Raw genomic sequence first — 15,846 nt, 5'->3', positions numbered from 1 at the left:
AATATCTTCTCAGCAGGGCTTTTGAATTGGAGGTCAATTTAAGATTTTTGTGATTGTCAAAAGAAGAGTATTCATTTAAAAAGTCTGAGACACACTGAGCCATATAGAATTCTTTCATTAAACATAAGGTTATTGGTTATTTCTTGGAAAAACTGCTAGCGTTATCAGGAGTAACCTAAGTAATACTACAGTAGTAGAAGTAGTAATGATAATGATAATAAGAGAAGTTGTAGTCATGATGGCTACTACTTACAAGGAGCCTACTATGTTCCAAGTTCCCATCCAGACACTGTTTCATTGAATTCTAACAACTCTTCTGTGAGGTGGGTAAATTACTTGCTCAATGTGAAACAGGTTTGCAGCCATTCCTTGATATATCTGTTGGACATGGATCACCAAAGAAATAACATATTATCATTAGAGATTCGGACCCATTATGGGGATGAGAATAAAAAGCCTTTTACTCTCAGAGGATTCTCAGCACTTCTAGTGTTGACCTGGTCTCAGGATAGTCCTCCTTGGTTCTAGAACTTCCCTGGTTAAGAGCACATGTGTCCTGAGGCACTATAGCATTTCCAGACCCATGTCATAACAGAAACCTTTAGTTTACTTGGAATTCTCATTACAGAAGAAAACAAATAACTGGATACTTTCATCCTGAAGTTGCAAATACAACAAAAAATGATGATGAGGTCATTTTCTCTCTCTCTATCTTTCATATATCTATTCAAGAAATACATATTTGTGATTTAATACAAAATATATTTTTTGATTGCCTCCCAGTTTCCTGGCACAGATCTCCTAAAACCCTTGGAATTTCTTGAGTATTAGGCATGACAGAAATATCTTTGTTATTCACAATAAGCTGCTTTGAACCTTATCTGAGTTTATGCTAATGAGGTGACTGCTGGAGGATGGAGGCTGGTTGCCTGAAAATCCAACCATGTGATTAGAGGGTTGGAGTTTCCAGTCCTACCCCCTGACCTACAGGGAGGGGAGAGGGGCTGGAGATGGAGTCACTCAATATAGGCCAGTGATTTAATCAACCATGCCTACATAATGGAGTCTCCTAAACTACGGAGTTCAGAGAGCTTCCAGATCCATGACCACACTGACATGCTGGGAAGGTGGTAGAACTGGAAAAGACATGGAAGCCCCATTTTGCACCCCCACTCCCACTGCAAACATTACCTTGTTCATCTCTTCTATCTGGCTGTGAATTGCATCCTTCATACGAAACTGTAAACATAAGTAAAGTGTTATTCTGAGTTCTATGAGCCATTCTGACAATTTATCAAATGCCAGGAGGAGATCATAGGAAAGCTCAGTTAACCAACTGGTCAGAAGTACAGGTGACAACCTGGGTCTTATGATTGGCACCTGAAGTGGGAAGCAACCTTGTGGGACTGTGCCCTTAACTGGAGGGATCTGTGCTAACCCTGGGCAATCAATGCCAGAATTGAGTTAAACTGTGGGATATTCAATCAGCGTTTGCTGAGAATTGAAGAAGTGCTTGGTGTGGAGAAAATCACACATCTGGTATCAAAAGTGTTTTGTGGGTAGAGAGGAAACAACAGTTTTATTATAGTTGATATTCCTTTTAATGATGTATAGAGCATAGCACCTGTCTCTAGAGGGCAAAGAGTGATTTCCATGTAGTATAGAACATATGCACCATGAGGTCAAAGGTCATACAGTCTTCTTTGCAACTGTAGCCTCTACACCTACCCAAGCATAGTACATGGCAACAATCATGTACTCCAAAAATATACTGAATTAATGAATATAAGCTCAGTATTGCTTCACTGATGAAAGGCTACTCTTGAAACCTCAGCTTGTTAATGTTACCCTACAGACTGCCCAAGTTGGCCTCAGGAAAAACAGAACCAGTGTGTGTTCAGATCTTGAGAGTGGTCATCCAAAATATATACCTTATGAAAAAGTAAGGATATTCAGGTTGAGTAATGATATACTGGGTTTGCAAATAACACGTGTTCATTTTCATGTTGCTAAAGACTCCTTGCTAGGAAACGAAACACTTGTAATTTAATATACAGTGTTCTCAGAGTCCATGGCCAAACCACCTCAAGCTGTGAACGCCTTGGCTCTGAAGAGCCAGTAAGGGTCAGGGCAGGGCAGTACTTGGCCTAATGCCCCTTTAGAATAAACCAAACAGCTACAGGAAGTGGTTTCTGTGATTCAGTAGGTGGCACACTTCCTTCTGAGTCACAACTGAATCATAGCTGTGAGAGGCAAAAAAGACCTACTTCTTTATCCCACACTTTTTCCTTATTCCCAACAGTAAATTTATCACAGCCAGATAATATATCCTGTTTAGTTTAACTAAAAAGAAAAAAAAATAGCAAATCAACTATGATGAGACAAGAAAGGTGTGGGAAACATGGCAAATTGAAATGAATCCAAGCATCATAATTTTACCAGAGGGCAATATTCTCTGAGGAGGTTGAAAGAAAAGGAATAGTCATAGTCCCATTTCACCAGGGTCATTAAAGCCCCTGGTTCTCTTGATTCAAATCTGACCCATTTCCAGTGGAAGCAATTAGATCACACTTACATAAACAGTGTTGCTTTAAGTGGCCTGCTCTCCTCTTCACTCACTGACCTGGCATGTCTGCTGGAAGGCTGTTCTTGGTGCTGGCCCAAGCATGGCCTTAGTTCAGCTATGGGTGAAATGATTCTGTTCTGAATGTACTGAATGCTGCTGGCAATGCTGTGAATTGTTTTGAGGCTTAAGGAAAACCCCATAGATATCAACAAGTCATAAAAACGGACATATTTTCCCCTCATCTTTTTCCCAGTGTGTCTTTTGTTCTTCAATAATGAAAATTCTGGAACTATGAACATACTTATTCATATTTTCATCTGATGAGTTAGATTCTAGTATTGTTGCATCCTTCTATTCCAATTTGTACTTGATTGGTTTGATGTTACAGAACAAAGATTGAGAAACTTGTGCTGTATGTCCTGTACTTTTATAACTCTTGAAGGCTAATATTAGACTAGAACCAGAAACCTTACTGTCAAGTTAATATTTCACATCTCCTTCTGTGAACTATTCCTATAGTTTAAAAAATAGAAGATTTAAAGTCATATAGACCTGTGATCAGATTCAAGCTCAACAAAGGGTTGTAGGGCTGTGTGTCCTTAGTTAAGTCTCCTAAACTTTCTGAGCCATCATTTCCTCAGTCTATAAAGTGGGATTCTAAAATAAGGACAAGGTTACTGTGAGAACTAGATAAAGGTTTTACATAGTGTCTAGGATAGCTTCTAGCTCATATTTGGTATTTAAAATAAGCGAGTGCCCTTTTTCTTTATTTACAATACCTTTTCATTGGGAGGAAAGAACAGAATTTGGACGTGTCAGCTGCGTGGGCACACTAAGTTGTGTTCTTTCCAAAGACGTCAGTCACGTCCAGCTCCTTTAGCACTTTCAACAGCACCTGCAGTACATGTGATACTAAATAGTCTCCTTAATGGAGCAGTAGAGAAGCTCAGCCAGGAAGCAGGCTTTAAAGCCAAAGCTGGCTCTTCTGGACAGGACAGTTGTGGTTGATAGATGACAGCCAAATGTGAAGGGAGTCCTCATCTGACATACCTCACAGCCATGAGGGCCCAGGTCAAACAAGGCGACAGTTGGCAGACAGGTGGAAAATGCTAATGTACTATGACATTTGAAAAACCCTTCTAAAACATCCACCCTTCCATATCCCTGTGATGCCTCCCACATCTCTTCAGTTCCTCCCGGATGGCCATTCACAGAAGGTCCAGAATATCATCCTGTACTTACCTGTCTTAGAGTCACCACTTCATGTATTGTCATTGCCTGGTTACCTGTCTCTTCCACTAGTTTCTGAGCTGCTAAAGGCAAGGATTGTGCCTTCTTTATCTTGTAATCATCCCTTACCTGTAACTCAGTGACTAATCCATAACATGTGTTCAACCAATGTTTACTGCAATGAAAGAAATACAAAAAGTCAAGGCAGAAAGACCATGAAAAAGTTTGAAACAAGAATTGGTGGCTTCTGGGACCAAAGTCTCATAGGAAGACTGGCTGGAGAGGCTCATTTTGAGGAAAGGGGCTAGAAGTCAAATCCCTAGTGTGACAATATAGGGAAAAGAGGACGGAAACTGTTTTGAAAATTGTACTTGTTGTGGGCCATCCCTACTGGACACATGATTTCAGTCTGGATCGTCAGAGTGCAGTGCTGATGTGTGTCTGCTGGAGGCTTCTGTTTAAATAGCTACTGAGAGTGAGATGACTCAGCAGCCAGATGATGGGATGCTCTTGGGCAACCTCTTAAGTGACAACTCACATTTCCCCGGGTGTCTGTGGCTCTGATTGCTCCTTCCCTGCCAGCCCATCAGCCAGGGTGCCAAGTCAACCATCGCTAATCTGGGGACTGACAGATATTGTTTGGTAGGCATGATCTCTAGCCCCAAGCATGGAGATTCTTTTTTAAAATGGACTCTTATCAAAGGGTCCCATTACTGAAATTTAAGGACTCCTGACTATCTTCAGGATAAAGTAAAAGATCAGTATCCTGGCAATTGAGGTCATGCAAAAACTGATCTACATCTATTTTTGCAGCATGATAGACTCTTTGTTTTGATTTTTGTTCTGTCTGAGGGCTGGCTTACTCCTGTTTGTTTCTTTGTTTTTGTACCTGGTAGATAAACAGTAGCAGGACCAAGCTGTAAGAAAGAGGTCTGGGAGGAAATCCTATTTGGTAGCTATTTCCTGAGAACTGCAGAAGTTACCATTATTAAAATTTAGCAACAAAACACTTTTGTATTGGTCATTAAAGAGTAGCATTGTGTGGATTTTTTGTTTAACAAATGCCGGTCAACTTTCCAGTAAGGATCCAAGAATCACATAGATTCAAGGATCAAAAAGCATATCGGCAAGGGGAACATTTGAGATCTTGCTCCTTGGCATATGTTGTCAGTTCAGCTCAAATAAACTTATAAAAATTAAAAATATATATATCTGTAAGAGCTCATGAATTAAATTTGTGAGTTGGACTGCCTGAAAAATGCTATGCCTGAAAATAACTAAAAAAATTTTCAAACTTTTAATTTTAAACACTCTAAGTGTTTATTTCAATGCTTGCAGGTCTGATTCAGCTTTCCCATCACATTTTTGCAAACCCTGGCTCAGATGAAGGGGATAACCCATACCAATCACAGGCCCACTCTTTATCTCTAATACCATCCTTCCCATTCGCCCCGAACAGCTTTCCTGATGAAAATTCCTCAGCTGTATCTGTACAGTAGTTTCTGTGGTTTTAGTTATTGGCAGTCAACCTCAATCTGAAAATATTAAATGGAAAATTTCAGAAATAAACAATTTAAAAATTTTAAATTTCACAACATTATCTGAGCAGCCTGATGAAATCTCGCACCGTCCAGCTCTGTCCACCCTGACAGGAATTGTCCGGTTTCTCCACTCTGTATGCGATAGCCACCAGCTAGTCACTGAGGTTATCAGGCCTTTATCATGCCGCAGTGTTTTTGCTCGAGTAACCCCCATCATCAGAAGGTCAATACTAGCCTATGGCTCTGTCACAATGCCTAAGTTACTCACCTCACTTTATTTCATCATGTAGGTACTATGTCATCTGACATCATCACAAGAAGAATAGTAAGTACAGTATCATCAGATATTTTGTGGAAGAGAAAGGAAGCAACCACATTCACATAACCCTTATTACAGTTCATTAGTATAACTGTTTTGCTTTATTATCACTATTGTTGTTAACCTCTTACTGTGCCTAATTTATAAATTAAACGTAAGCATAGGCCTGTATGTGTAGGGAAAACCAAAGTATTTATAGGGTTCAGTACTATTTATGGTTCAGCATCCACTGGGGGGCTTGGGATGTATCCCCCTCAGATAAGGCGGGCAACTGTATAGTCACTAGTGGGCTAGGACATTGTTCACACATTTTGTGTTTCCTCAGAGTTTAGTTCAGTGGGCCCTGGAGATGTACTGGTGCTTGTTACTGTTTATTTGATTTGAATTTGAAAGAGGGCCTGTCCAAGTGCTTCCAACATGTGCAGATTCCACTCAAGAATAATTGTGAATTGTGGCTTTTGTTTAACCCCAAGGTTTTCATTGTCAACATAATTATTATTTGCAATAATAATTTCTGCTGGCAGATGGTGGTAATTCTACAAATCCATTTTGGAGCCCAGAGAGAAATGTTCCACTTGAGATAAATGTTGGGTAACAGAATTAAACAGAAAAACGGTTCAGATCTTTTTGTGATGCTCATTTATTTCCAATTTTTACTTTTTCTGCTTTGAGACTTGCTATAGTTATGAGTCCTTAGGAAATACATTTTGGATGCTTATAATAATTTTTAACACTACTGAAAAATGAAATAGAATAAAACATCACCTTTTTTCACGAGTTTATTATAGACATTTCTTAATGTGTCAATAAACACACAGAAGAAACTAAAACATCTCCGATTTCACAACCCAGAAATAACCATGATCAGTATTCTAGAGTTCCCAAAGATTTTCCATGCATGAGGAATTATGCTTGTCTATGTAGGAAATGTCCAAACCTGCAGAGAGTTTTTGTAAGAGTTTATTTGAGCCAAACTGATTACAATGGCCAGGGAATGAGAACTGAAATGCTGAGGAATCAGTTTTGCAATTTTTTTCTTATGCATTTGAAGTTAAGGAGGGAGTTTAAGCAAGATTACATGAGGGTGGGAGAAAGGAAGGCCAGGATTGGATTACAAACTAGTTAAGATTATGTGCTCTCACACTTTAGAAGGAGGGGTCTGAGAAGGGGCATTTCTAAGGTGTGTTAATCTAAATACACAGAAACAGTGGATAAGGCTTGTTAAGGCAAAGATAAGCCTTTTAGGAAAGAAATTACATGCCTGGGGTGTGACTATTCACCAGGGCCTGTCCAGTTAGGAATTTGTGATTTATTACAGCATCCCTTTTTCATCCACAAATGCTTTCATCAAAGTGAGGCTTTCCCTATCCACCAAATACAATGAACACCCCATATCAGTTCTAGTCTTTCTCTATTTTCTGTACCCAGTTTTACTTTTCTTTACGTCATGTATTACCACCAGATATATGTGTTGCATGTTTAGAAGAGTGGCTGACACAGAGGAAGCACTTTGTGTTGACAATGATTATGACAATGAACACAGACTTACATAACGCTTACTGTTTACTGAGTACCTGTTTTAAGAGCTTTATAGCTATTAACTCATTAATATCATCATATCACTTCGTATTAACCATCTAACATAGGCACTGTTATCATCTTTACTTACAGATAAAGAAGCTAAGGCACAGAGACATTATGTAATCTGTCCAAGGTCACAGAGCTTGTTAGGGTAGAGCAGAGGTTTAATTGAAAGCTTGATGATCTGCAGTCAAATATCCTACACCTGAGCTATACCCCCTCTAAAAGCTTGATGAGATTTATATAGATGAGTAGTAGAACAGAGACTTTGTTTTGTTAATGTTCTATGACCAGTGCTTAGAATAAGTTCTGGTACTTAGTATAAATGCATTAATAAATGAGTGAATGGTATTACCTGTTTCTTAGAGTTTTGAAGGTTAAAAATATTAATACATGTAAAAGGTTTAAATCAATGCCTGGCAAATAGAGCTCAATGAAGATTAAAAAAATAAAATAAAAAGGAAGCTATCCATAGCTGCCTTCCAGTTAACCTTGGCCAATATTAATACCCTTTTTCTGTCTTCTGAGCAGCAATTAGTTATTGTAATGGGTTCTCAACTTCAAATTAGAACAGTTTTCAAGCTACGTGCAAATCTATTATTGCTGAAATATAAGCTGGACTAAGGTCTTGAGTGTTAACATCAAATAATGGAATTTTTCTAATTCTGTGAGATATCTCAAATAAGTGAACAGAATCTTTAAAACTTCAGAGTTTCCTCTCATTAATTATTCTTAAAACATCAGTTTGCAGCTTATTTTCCAGGTATGAAAATGAGTGAACAGTAGCAAATAAATACTAACAGAAAAGATGGAAATAACCTTACTTGAAAACAAGGAAACAGCCTTGTTTTTGTTTATAAGTATAAGGTCAAGGGAGTGTGATTTCCTCACCAACATTAAATATTGTTGAAAAATGAAATAAATGCATAAATATTCATATGTGTATATAGAGAGATAGATATCTGTATCTAGATAAGTCTTCTTACACTAAATCAGAGTTTTTCGGATTGGAATAAATAAATTCATCATGTGACACAGAGTTCCTTGACTTCCAGGATGTTCTGCTTCCTGAACAAATTAGAGAGACATTGAACTTGGAAAACAAGAACAAAGAAAAAGTAAAAACCTGGCAAACCCAGTGTCAGAGATTTCCCACTGGCTCACACATCACTTAAATGAGGAAACCAGCAAGGACTTTAGCAGAACTGTATTTTCAGTATAACTTTTGGTCTGAAGTTTCTTTTCCATCCACGTGGACCTATTCTAGTGTTAAGAATGCCAAGAAATGCAGTTCTACAATGTTGCTCAAACACTATACAGATAACTCATGACATTGTTTTTGTTTTTATTTTTTAAAATATAACCATCAAGAAAATCATAATTGGTAAAGTTTATCAAAGAAAAACCAAAATACATTCCTTAGAAGTTATCCAGCAGCCTAATATTACCTTGCTCAATTATTTTTGCAAAGTAATTGTCTCAACGAAGGCTCTAGATGGCAAGAAAATGTTTGCAGCTCAAGGGTAAAAATGTGAAAATAACATGTCATTCGAAGGGCCTAATTATGCTTTTGGAAAGGGCACTGAACTGTAGCTATTTTCATTAGTGGGCATTCACTGTGCAAATTCCCACTTCAATCAGGCCTTGCCATCGCCCCAAAACCATGCCGTTTGTGTAAATATTAGTGTGATTTCTACCACAAGCATAAATCATGGGGATATTAACCAGATCTCCTTGAACAGTCCCACTGAGTTCCTCCTGGCAGTAATGAATCTCACCCAGCAGTCAGCTGAACATGTTTATCTTAAAATATTTAAACATTTACTTGGTGTAAAATAAGGGAGCAACAGCAGCATGTTTAATGGCACTTTTCTCAGCAAAAAAAAAAAAAAGAAAAAGGAGAAATAGACGTATGCATTTACAGTAACACCTTACAGACACATTCCAAATCTAAGAAAGAGGAAGATATAAAACCTCCTCTCAAAAAGTTACAAAGTCATTTCTCAAAAGAACCCAAACCAAACTAAACAAAACCCTCAAAACTTGGAATGTCCCCTCGCCCTAATTTTCCTTTCCTCTTCAGTGTTGACATTCTAGTTTTCTTTCCACTGTGTCTTTCACTTTGGTAAATCCCCTTAGATCTTTACCATATTAAATTAAAAATAGAAGTTTTTCCCAGAGTCAGCATTACTGAAACCAATCTAGTTTTACCAGTACAAACTCAACAACCAGGCCTGTAATTTGTGCCACTGACAGAATAATTCCCTCTCACTCCAAGCCTGAGCCAGGCTCACACAAGCAACAGCAAGACAGCAGGTCTCTCCATCAGTGTGGAACCCTCTCTGTCTTCCAGGACGCGTTTACACATCTGATAAGAAATTTGTATGTAATGTGCTTGAAAACTATTTGCAAATAGATCTGGAATCCTTGCTTAAAATATGGAAAAATAGATAAAATATTGCCAGCCACCTCTCACTGTGATCCTTTTCTTGTGACGACACCACACAAGCTGCTTCCATTGGTGCTCAGCCTCATGGAAGATGTGACTCACCTTCTGTTGCATTTTGAACATGTCTGGTCACACTACACAACAAAACAAACAGAAATTTCCATAGCTTTCCTTTGGTTTAGCCTTGTATATCCATGGTTCATACGGCAAATCACCCATCTGCTTCAACTCAGTGTTGCCTAGAATGAAACACAAATGCAAACCTCAATATATCTGAAGAGCCAATGCTTAAATTTCATTTTTGCCTACCTCTCCATTCATTAAAAGCTGTGAACATTAAAACAAATGTTATAGAAAAATAACCTGTATGTTTCCATGCAGAATGAAAGAGGACACACAATAGCAGTTAGCATTTCCAGATATAAGGCTAGGAACTTTGCTCTTGCAATGTGACTACAAAGCCACTAATGATTGTAGTGAGTTATGAAATTGCATTTGTAGCAGGTAATTGGCATTGACAATAAATGCAGAGATTTATAAAATTCAGTTGCTACACTAATACATGGACCACATCAGAAGATCTAGAAAACTTTCAATGCAAATTCACATTCTGCAGTTGTGCACCCTGAATCATAAGATATATTGTAAAATACAAAGTCAAGAATAGTCTCTATTTACAAAAAAAGCCCCCAAAAACAAAAAACAATTGGCTTGGCCAACACTTGTAAATCTACTTCACTTTCAAGTTTAAGGTTGTCTGTTACTACCTTCACTATGTCTAATCTACTTTATTTAATATAGTTTATAAAACTTTTACAGTGAAGAACATGGTATAGTATATATTCTGGCATCCTTATTTTCATCTGGGTAAGTCCCCTTAGTATATCACCTTGGTAAATTACTATCTTAAATTTAAAAGAAAAGTTTCTCTCATAGGCATTGTTATTAGGGAGGAAAATAAGTGTCTAGCACTTATTTATGAGTGAAGGATATCTCTATTTTCCATACCCTTATATCCAGTCCACCATGAAGTCCTATCTACTCTACATTAAAGATCTGTCTATTGTCTTTTTGCTGCTCTTCCCAGGCCTGGTTCCCATCCTCTCTCAGCTGCAGTAGTGCAGCAGCCACTTGACTTGTCTTCCCACTTTTACTCTTGCCTTCCCTCCCCCGTAATCTATTTTGCACACGACAGTCAAAGACATATTCTTAATATTTTTTACATTTAATTTTAATTTTTATTTTACAGAGAGGAGAATGGAGGGAGAATGAGAGGGTGAGAAACATCAATGTGAGAGAGAAACACTAATTGGTTGCCTTCCACATGCACCCAGGGAACCTTACCTGCAATCCAGGCATGTGCTCTGACTGGGAATCGACCTGACAACCTTTTGGTTCATGGGATGATGCCCAACCAACTGAACCACACCGGCAGGGACATATTTAAAATTTTAAATCAGATTACCTGACTCCCTTTCTTAAAAGCTCATAAAGGCCTCTCTCTGCACTTAGAATAAAATCCACACCCCTTGGCTTGGCCCACATTGTGCTATATCCTACAGCTCCTCATGCCCTACCACGCTGCTTTTCATTCACCATGTTCCAGCCATGCACTGGCCTTTTTCCGATTCCTTTTATGTGCCAACCACTTGCTGCTCCCTTTGCCTGAAACAATTGTTCCTCTGATTTCTTAAATCATACTGAATACTAAATACCAATTGTAGTTTCAAACAGCAAAGTTATTGTTTAGCCATTTTCTTTTCTTTGAGCCACTGGGTAGATATTACTGGTTCACCATTATCTGTCTTCTTCTTCTTAGACATAAATGAGATGATACTTGTTAGCCCATTTATAGTCCCTTATAGCCATGTGACCCATGCTAGCCAATGAAATGTGAGCATGAGGCAGATGTGTCACTTCTGGGCTGAGAAAATGAGCCTTATGATCTTTGCATGACCAGTTCCCCATCATCATTTAGATTTTGGTCCAAATATCATCAACTCAGGGAGCCCTCTCACCTCCAGTCCAGTCACTCTGTCCACATAACCCTGTTTTGTTTTTTTCACTCCATTACACTACTTACTACTTGAAGTCATTTTTGTTAAGTTTCATAAGACAGTGATCTCTTTTACCTTTTGCACTACATTTTTTCCTGTGCCTAGTGCAGTGGCTGGCACATAGCAGTGTTCAAGAAATGTATATTAAATATATGAAAAAAGTGGAAATCAGTAACGTTCAGCCAAGTTTTACTCTTCAAAACATCAAATATGGCAAACCTCATTTAGTCAATCATTAATTCATTTATCCACCCATCCATTCACAGATTTATTCAATAACTTTCACTGAGCACTTACTATGAGTCAGACACTGTACTAGACAATGCAAAAGTGAGTAAAATGGGGTCCTAGCCATTGTGGCACTCATAAGGCAGTGGGATGGTAAAATGTAAGCATGTCATTATTACACCATGGAATACACTGTAAAATAAAGATTGGTGCAATGTGCTATGGGAGAAACAGAGAGAGAGGAATTAGTTCTTAAATATTTATTGAACCATTTCACTACGAATACTATGTTATGTTTCTTAGTATTTCAATCTAGAAGTGCTAAATTGTGAAGCTTAACTTATGTTATGCTGTGATGCAATGATCCTTGTCCTCAGAAAAGCATTACCAGTCTAATTTAATAAAATGTTAAGCATAGTTTGGTAAATTCAAATTTAAATGACATGCCACTTATTTTTCTAGAAGTGCTATTCTGTTTTTATCCACAGAGTAAAATTGTCATTATGCCTGGGTTGCACCACTGGGTGTAGAAGCTTCTGTTTTTCCAAATAGAATTTGTGAGTCTAGTTAGTCATTTAATGTCTTTTTGCTTTGGTTTTCCCACTGATATGACATAATGTCAGAAAAATTTCTTCTATTATCCTCAAGCTAATAATGTTTGAATTAAGTTCTTTTTTTAAAAGCCAAACAAGCCCATTGCATATCTTGGACAAATATTTAAGTTGTCTTCAAATAAATCTTGAATTTTTGAATCCTGCTTTAATATTTAGGGAGCTATAATCTTGAGAAAAATAATCTCTCTAAATCCCAATTTCTTTAGCTATAAATTTGTGTTGCTCTTTTAAGAACTAAGTTAATGATGAGGGGAGCCAAGTTTGCTAAAGTAATTGTGGTGATAGAAATGCAGTAGCCTCAGAAGCTACTAGGTGGTTCATTCTATCTCAGTACAGTGAACAAAAAAAAAAAAAAGAATTCAGTTAATAAATGTGCTTGACCTAAGATAAGCCCACAATAAGTAGTAACTATATTTTTATTAGCAGTGTTTTATTTTTAAAATACAATTAATCTGTATTATTTATTTATTCTATTTTTATGAATTTGCCTACTGGCTACAATTTATTTATAACCTAAAAGCAATACTTTGGCACTTCTACAGTCATTTGCACACAAGTGCTTGCACAGAGCTATGAAAAACCTGAGTTACCTGAAGTGAATGTTTCTACTGAAGTCAAAAAAGATGGCATTATGCCTTTTTTGTCTCAGCTCTCATGGTGTAAACAACTGTCCTTTTCATGGTCTGTTTAGTGCCATACTTGACTCATTATTGTAATTTTGGTTTGAGATTTAACTGTTTAAAATGGTACTCAAACATAGTACTGAAGTGTTTTCCTAAGAACAAGAAGGCTATGTTGAGTCCTACAGAGAAAATACGTGTTAGATCAGCTTCAGTGTGGCACAAATCCTAGGACTGATGGCCGTGACTTTATTATTAAATAAGTAGTTTTGATTTTTTATGTTTTTAAAGATTTTATTTATTTATTTTTAGAAAGAGGAGAAGTGAGAGAGAAAGAAAGGGATAGAAACATCGATGTGTAAAAGGAACTTTGATTGGTTGCCTCTCACATGTCCCCAACTGGGGACTTGGCCCCCTAATCCAAGCATATGCCCTGACCAGGCACTGAGCCAGCAACCTTTTGGTTTGCAGGATGACTCCCAACCCCCTGAACCACACCAGTCAGGGCAATTAAGTTGTTTTTATACAAAAAAAGTGCATAAACAAAATTATACATTGATAAGTTGACAAAAAGGTTTGCAGTAATCTAACCCCAGGGAGCAATTGTTCAATGTTTATTAATTCTGTGTTCATGGTGACTTTATGGAACATAAGTGCCATGAATAATGAGAATCAACTGTGTTTGTATCAGAGCTTGCTTTAAAAACACTTGCTGTTTAGTGGAATTCTACACAAAGAAGAGTATTGGTATTCTCAGAATAACTTTATTCCTATAAATACCAGAAGTACCTAGTTATATCAATATTGGATAGAACCTAGAAAATATTAAGAATCAAAGCCAAATCTAATTTATGCCACTCTAACTAGAGTTCTCTTGGTTTTGTCTAGGTCGACCTGGTAGGTGGTGAAATAAAACAGAAACATGATTTATAGAAACATAGGTTTTACTTCTGAATACAAGCTGTGCCAAAAGTAGGTATTCAGTTGTTTGTATAAAAAAATAATACAATAATTAGTAAATAATAATAACAGAATAAACTGTGTTTCACATATTCACAACTATAAACCTACTTTTTCCTTACTCTGTATATGATTGAATGAGAAGACATTTTGGAAAGAGGAAATTTTATTCCTTAGAGAGCAAAGCATATTTCCCCTCATCAAACTCACACACAAAGCCAGGACATTAAAGAGATGAAATGCCTTGAATGAGAGAGTGTTGTCACAAATTCTTTCTTCCATGAAACTGCAATTATGCAGAAAGTCTCTGGCATTGGTTACTGGTTTGCATAAAGGTATTGAAAGCAATTATGGAGAGGAGATTGGGACTGAACACATTAAAACATTATCCATAATTATTGCCTAAACATCTCCCGGAGGATAAGCCTTAGCCTTGGCAGAGACTTAGGCTCAAGGAAGGGAGAGGAGGGAAAGGCAAATTTATATCTGGGACAAAGCTCAGGCAAAGTCTAGACTAAGAAAGTGGTTCTTAAACATTAGTGGGATTTAAGAATCACACCAGAATCAAAGTAAAATGCAAATGTCCAGTTTGACTTCCTGGGTGGGATTATCCCTCAGTAGGAATAGTTACCTGAGTTCCAGGAATTGGCAGTTTTATAAGGAATTCTGATGCAGATTGTCCTGGACCACAGTTTAGGTGCTGATGGGTGGACAGCCAGCTTGGAAAAGCTGTGACAGTTGCTAATAGAGTCCTTCCTTTCCAGTCACCCAAATGCATTCTCATGCATTATTCTGAAGATATAATGAATAAATAGAGTGGTTCTCTGAAAGAAAAAAAAAAAACCTTACAAGGGTGTGCTGACTAGACTGGAAGAATGAAGGGTTCTGAAAACAAAATTTGTCTATGAATAATTTTCTATAACTTTTTCTGTTATTTTTGGGGTGTATAAAGTGAATGGAAAGAGTGTATGTTGATATAATGCTGAAATGGGACATTTGATGATTAAAGTGATAATATCAGTTACTTTTAAATTTATATTAATTGCTTCTAAATTAAAATTAAAATTAAAATTTAAATTTAAAATTCAGACCCAGCGCTGGTGCCAAGTTTGAATCTGTACCAGTCTGGTGAATACCACTTGCCCCTACCTGGTGACTTAGAACTTGGTTCACACAACTTGAATACCATAAGAGACTCCATCAGTGGCTGAGATTAATAGGCAGCTAGCAGGTCAAGGTGGATGTTGGAGTGCCTCAGGCCTTTTGCTGACTTACGTAGCCTGGGTAGTGGTGGTGGAAGTTAACCTTGGTATGCAGCTTGGCCCCTCCCATGCCCAGCAGAGAAAACCATCAGCCATGGATAGCTTTGTAGCTCCTAACAGGTAGCCTAGGGCCAGTCATAGTGTCTGACATTGACCTGTACCACAATCTCTCAAAAGGCCCCAGAACCAACACATCTAGTTGTTAGCTTCAGACCACATCAGAGCACAGTGCAATTAGCTCAACAAGTGGCACACTCAAAGGAGTGTTTTGGTAGGCACCAGACCCTGCTGGAGCAAATTCCACTTTGTGGGGTCAGTCAATACACACCAGTTCATATATTGTGGTTGGGGTCAATCCTCACAGTTAGCCAACCTGAAGGACAACCCCACCCATGGAGAGGCCCAAAACAATCAAGACT

At 37.7% G+C, this 15,846-nt stretch overlaps 1 non-coding gene across 1 annotated transcript; it reads left to right on the top strand.

Moving 5' to 3' along the window:
• Window positions 1-12,791: 12,791 nt before the first annotated feature.
• On the top strand, window positions 12,792-12,923 carry LOC123825011. Its single transcript, XR_006786797.1, has one exon. It is a non-coding gene; the product is annotated as a small nucleolar RNA SNORA66 (small nucleolar RNA).
• The last annotated feature ends 2,923 nt before the right edge of the window (window positions 12,924-15,846 follow it).

The sequence above is a fragment of the Phyllostomus hastatus genome, unplaced genomic scaffold (assembly GCF_019186645.2).
Source record: "Phyllostomus hastatus isolate PE091 unplaced genomic scaffold, TTU_PhHast_1.1 phas_contig_58, whole genome shotgun sequence".
NCBI classification, from domain to species: domain Eukaryota; kingdom Metazoa; phylum Chordata; class Mammalia; order Chiroptera; family Phyllostomidae; genus Phyllostomus; species Phyllostomus hastatus.
The sequence above is the reverse complement of the archived record's forward strand: the minus strand, read 5'-3'. Positions and strand labels throughout refer to the sequence as shown.